The sequence below is a fragment of the Euprymna scolopes genome, chromosome 36, assembly GCF_053919585.1.
Source record: "Euprymna scolopes isolate OS-2025 chromosome 36, ASM5391958v1, whole genome shotgun sequence".
NCBI lineage: Eukaryota > Metazoa > Mollusca > Cephalopoda > Sepiida > Sepiolidae > Euprymna > Euprymna scolopes.
The window spans coordinates 1,478,662-1,484,782 of NC_136517.1; the positions used below are offsets into that span (position 1 = coordinate 1,478,662).

The 6,121-nt window shown below is 36.0% G+C and overlaps 1 pseudogene; it reads left to right on the forward strand.

Annotated features, from left to right (window-relative positions):
• The first annotated feature begins 1,217 nt into the window (after window positions 1–1,217).
• On the forward strand, window positions 1,218–1,343 carry LOC145260858 (U2 spliceosomal RNA; annotated as a pseudogene).
• Window positions 1,344–6,121: the final 4,778 nt, after the last annotated feature.

Sequence of the window (6,121 nt, forward strand, 5' to 3'; positions counted from 1 at the left end):
GAAAACTACTGACACCTGAAAGTATCATGTACCTCTATAAGACAACCATTCGCCCATGTATGGAGTATTGTTGTCACATTTGGGCTGGTGAATCTGCTACTAGTCTCTCGCTCCTAGACAAAGTTCAAAAGAGAGTCGCCAATCTGATAGGCCCTGAACTGGTATCTAAGCTTCAGCCTCTGTCCCATCGACGAAACGTTGCATCCCTCTGCCTGTTCTACAAGTATTTTAATGGTGAATGCTCTGACGAACTGCAGACACTTGTGCCCCCACGACGTAGACACCCTCGACAAACCCGACAGGCAGCTAAATCCCACCCCCACACTGTAGAGATCCCTAGATGTAAAAGATCTTTCTACTCCAGTAGTTTCTTCCCCAGAACCGCTAGACTCTGGAATTCCATTCCAGATCCCTGCTTCCCCAACTGTACTGACATGCAGAAGTTCAAGTGTAACGTGAACCGACATCTTGCTGCCCAAATCCCAACATAGTGCCCCAGTAGTTGCTGCCCTGATAGTAGCTCCCTACACCAAAGTGGCAATGTGCCTTGTTTGGGGTGAAAATGTAATTAAGAAAAAAACAAACAAACTATAACTCCAAAACTGATGAAGAACAATTCTTATCTTTAAGTTTTTGTGTTTAACATATTTGTCAATGTTTTTAGTTGGTCGGTCGGTCGGTCAGTCTGTCGGTCTGTCCGTAACACTTCTGGACTTGGCCTTTTTGGTTAAGATCAAAGGTCTGTTCTTAATAGATGCTGTTCCTAGCTTTTTAAAAAGATTGGGAGTTAAGTAGGATGTCCCCCAGTATGAAAGGGTGAATGTGGTATTAAGGTGAAAGATACTAGCTGGGAGAAACTTTTGATTTTGTTTAGTTCTGGAGTGACAAGGATGACCAACGACACCCACAATCCTCCCTTTTGAGTTGGCCATGTGCCTAAGGTTTTTGTTCATTGTTGATTTTCAATGTATTTTTAACATGAATAAAGGATTTAATATCTCAAAGTGTAGTATCTGTTCCAGCAGATACTGCAAGCAAAGACCATATGTGGGATTTCTCCCACATATAAGACCTTGGTCAATGGAGGGGCAACCCTTCATACCAATTGTCACTATCCAGCTCCCCTACTCCTCGAGAGTTGGTCCCCATTTCCCCTTCACTCATCATATTAAAAATCGGCCTTGTGTCTAATTTGCTCGGTGGGGGAGCAAATAAATACCCTTTTCGTGCCCTTTTGGCTAAGATCAAAGTGTAGTATCTGTTCTTACTACACGCTGTACTTATTGTGATATAAAGTGGGGATCACTTTTCTGTATTAATTTAATATAAAATGATCACCCACTTAACAACCAGTCAGTATCAAAGCCATTCAAAGTCATTCTTAAGTTCATTAACGTCATTCTACGTCATTTACTTTTTATTTATTCAAGTCATTTCAGCCCATTTTTCGGTCAATTTAGTTTGTCTTTAAGAATTTCTTGTCAATCCTACATTCACGCATTCATTCATTACGCGACTAATGGCTATCGCCCTTGTTTAGACGTGCGGTCAAGATTTTTTTGCAAGGGGGGAGGAAGACTCCTAAATGGTAATGTTTGCGAAAATAAGATATACCGAGAATATATTTTTTTTAAAATTCAGAACAATAAATATTAAAAAAAAATGTATACTTACCCCCTACTTGTTAATAGACAAAATAAATAAATAAATAAACCCAAAAATAAAATAATGAATTAATCGTATTTTTAGATGAAATATTCCACAATTTATAATAATTATTAGTTTAACACAGGGATTGGTAACTCATTCGACCTCGCGTTATAGATTGCAGGGCAGACGAAGGTCATTAATGAAATAATAAAGAAATAATAAATAATAATAAATATAATAGCTTAATAAATATAATATAATAATAATATAATAATATAATAAGGTAATATAATAATATAATAATAAATATAATAAATAAATAAATAATGAAATAAAAAAAAGGAAAATTACATATGCAGATCCCTGTCAACCTAAAAATTTAAAACCATAATGAAAATAAACATTGAATTATCAGAAAAAAAACAAACAAAAGAAAAGCTAAAATAAAAATAAACCTAACAAGGTACGTGTACAGTTTAATTAAGACATTAAAAATGAAAATATTGGAAAAAAAGTTATATTGTACGTACTCGTTATGAAATGAAGTTCTCCAAATAAAAAAGAAAATCTACTTAATTTGATTAAGTAGTTTATTTTTTTTTACAGCGTAAAAGCAATTTGTTTATGATACCGAGCAAAACGTAGCATGTTGGGATTTTTAGACCATGAGGAAGGAAGAAAAGCTATTATTTAACATGGGGAGGGGGTGTCGGCGCTTTAGACTGAGTTGTCTTCCGGTGGCGCCCCCTCGTAGTCTAAAAATTCCTCGTGGTCTAAAAATTCAAACACGAATACCTTCAGCTCGCTGTCATAAAAATTGTTTTTCTAATGTAAAAAAACCCCCAAAAAACAAACAACAACAACAACAACAACAACAACAACAACAACAACAACAACAACAACAAAAAAAAAAAAAAAAAAAAAAAAATTACTTAATCAAATTAAGTGAATTTTTTTCGGAGAACTTCATTCCATAACGAGTAAGTACAATATAACTTTTTTTTTTATTGTTTTAAATATTTTAATTTTTTAATGTCTTGATTAAACTGTACAAGTACCCGTAACAAAAATTAGTTTTTCAGCTTAGTAGGGAGTATGTATGTCGAGGGAATATACAAAAAATAATTAAAAAATAAGCGCGTAATAAACAAAGACAGAAACGATCATACTTTGTTTTTACCCGTTTTCATTCTAAACAAGGAATATTCCTCTGTAAACGCAAGGGACTATTATTAGGGACCGTGTCTAAAAGTAGACTGTGTGCAATTAAACATATGAGTTTCCACGATTTTTTTTACAGTCAAGTAATCACAGCAGAGATCACTCCAAAGTTTGAAACATTCGTAGTAGTAGTAGTAGTAGTAGTAGTAGTAGTACTGTTCTTGTGCATTATTCTCACGAATACAAATGATCAATCTTCATCTTCATCGAAAAGTCTCTAGCAGTACTAGTAGTGCTACAGATGCAACAATATTCGAACACAAGACACAATCGTCAATCAACGCAGATATCAACTTCACAGGCGCCATTTTTTTAGGGGTATTAGGCTAGCAGGAGAAATAACTTATGTCGGCTTTGATAGCTCTGTCAATTTTTTTGAATGATAACATTTTTGATAATGATGATGCCTCTCCGGGAGGAGAGCGACGTTCGGAACGGAAGCTGATAGAAGAAGCCATTTTGCTAATTGTCCAAATTACACAGAATGGATATCTTTCTTAACGGTGTGACTGGAGCCGTAAGGTTTAGATGGAGAATATGTTGGGAAATATCTAATATATTTTAACATATTATCCCTATATTATAAGGAACACACACACACACACAACACACACACAACACACATGAACCCCCCAAACAACAACAACAACAACAACAACAGCAACAACAACAACAACAACAACAAAAAACTGGGGTTGGGCTCACACTCCCTCCTTGTATATTTTCGTCTTTTTTTAAAAGTTTTTACAACGGATTACAACCCTCTTATATAAAGGATTTTTATTTAATCTAAGAGCATTGGTACTAAGACCTTTATTATTCAATGTATTCCGCGCTGATTTCTCTGGTCGCCATGTTTGTTTTCGTGCGTGCGCATTCAATTTTTCGCGTTTATACATTAATTCTGTATACTTACTATTCCAAGCTAGCTATAATATATACTGACCCAACGGGTCACGTGTAGTCACACACACACACACACACACACACACACACACACACACACACACACACACACACACACACACACACATATATATAACTATTTCATTTAATCACATAAATCAATATACGAACGGACAAATTTATGCGTAAACTTTAAGTATTTACTTCAACAGTGCTCAATACGTAGGTAGAGCTAGCTACTAAGTTATAAAATATATATGGCGATTAAGCTACACAGAATATTCCGCGTTTCAGCCACGCTAGGATTCATCAGGCTTATGTGAGAATTTTGTAGTTGTCTTGCATTTTTATATACGCACCTTCTATTGAGTTTTTAGTTAGCTAATCAGCTTTCTAGTTTCCACCGTACCCTTCCTAATCAGCCAATGAGCAAGCACTTACAGGACAAAGGCCCAGTTTACCTCCGGTTGACCCGTTCCTTTGTGTGTGCTATTTTTTGCGGGGAGCATAGATATCTAGTGTACTGACCTATTTTAAATCTAGGTTAAATGTTTTCTTTTGCTAGTATCTAGGTTAAATATTTTTTTTTTTAGTTTATATATATGTGTGTGTGTGATATGTATGTTTATTTATTTTTGTTTATTTTCTATTGTGATTGTTAGTTTTAAAATTATTTTGTATATCTATCCTAGAGTAAATTTTATCTTGTGAACACAGTTGTTCGCTATTTCTCTCCTACAGTTTAATAGATGTTGGGGGTCTTTAAAGTATAGGATAGCAAATTTTTCATGAAGGCATAATATACATGGATCGTCTAGGTCTCTACATGTGTTTGCTTGTCTTACTATTTTCCATTCGACTACCGGCAAATGTCCGCTTTCCTTGAGTTCCCAGTATTTGTTTGCTAGAGTTGCTTCATTCGGTGTTTTTTATTATTGAATGTACTTTTGTGGTCATAATATCGAGTTTTGAAATCTAAGGAAGTCATATCTAGGTAATATTTCTTGTTATTCGGGGTTTCTTTCGCAAATATTGTGGCCTGGTAAACTATGCTTTTGGTTAGACATTTATTTTGAAGTGTGCGGTATCTACAGTTGCATTAATCTTGTTCGTTATTACTATTTTTATTTTTATTTCTAGTATGGTTGTCGTTGTCTGGAGTTGGTTTATTATTATTATTATTATTATTATTATTATTATTATTATTATTGGCTCGCATGGAGCTTTCACACAAGTTAATAAACGATCTGATTGGAGACCTGTAGTGTTCTCTGGAAGCTGAGTGACAAGTCTCCCCAGACGTCCAGCTCTCTCTACCTCCTTCGATAGCATTTGCAAATGAATTTGCGTCATCTCAACAGCCCCATACCATTGATATCTCGTTGGTAGTGGCCATTGGTTTATACTGGAATTTGAGTGGCACTAAACCTCCCCAAGATCCCAGTTCTCTTCGCGCTTGTCCAGCGGAAATCTGGCTTGCGCTCTCTCCTCAGTCTTTCCATCCTCCTTGACCCTTCTCGGCTCTTTGGTATCACTTTTCTATTGAGGGCAGTGATGAAACAATGGGGGGATGTATGATGGGGTGTAGAACTTGTAGATATGCAGCTTTTGTGTTCTTCATTCCCTGTAACGCTTCTTTGTTATATTGTCTTCTTGTGTTATTCTCCACATTTTAGGGTTTCCTTAATATTTCAGCCGTTTTCATTATCGTTAGGCGTTGTATTTTTGCAGCTATTCCTCTGATTCCAATTTCTGACATTCTTTTTTCGAAGTTTTTCGGAATTGTTCCTAGTGCTCCTACTATTATCGGTACTATTTTGATTTTCTTCATCATCCAAATCCCTTTTAACTCTCTGGCTAGCTCTGTGTATTTGCTTCGTTTCTCCTTTTCTTTCATACTCACCCTGTGGTCAGCTGTGACAGCAAGGTCTACGATTTGACAGGATTTTTCTTTCTTGTTAATTATTACGACATCTGGTCTTCTTGCTTGGATGGGTTTGTTGTCCGTCTGTATGTCCATGCCCCATAGGATTTTGTGGTTCTCGTTTTCGAGTGTTGTTGTGGGTTTATGCTTGTACCATTTGTCTGTACGCTCAAAATGCAGTCGTTTGCACAATTCCCAGTGCACCGCACTTCCCACTTGGTCATGCCTGTTTTTGTATTCCTTTTGGGCCAGTTTGCTGCATTCACTTACTATATGGTTTATCGTTTCGTCTCTTTGTGCACACAATCTGCATTTGCTGTTTTCTTGTGTTTTATCGATCCTTGCTTTGATATGGTTGGTTCTTATCGAGTTATTTTGTGCTGCAATTATTAAAAATTCAGTTTCTCGGTTTATATGTTC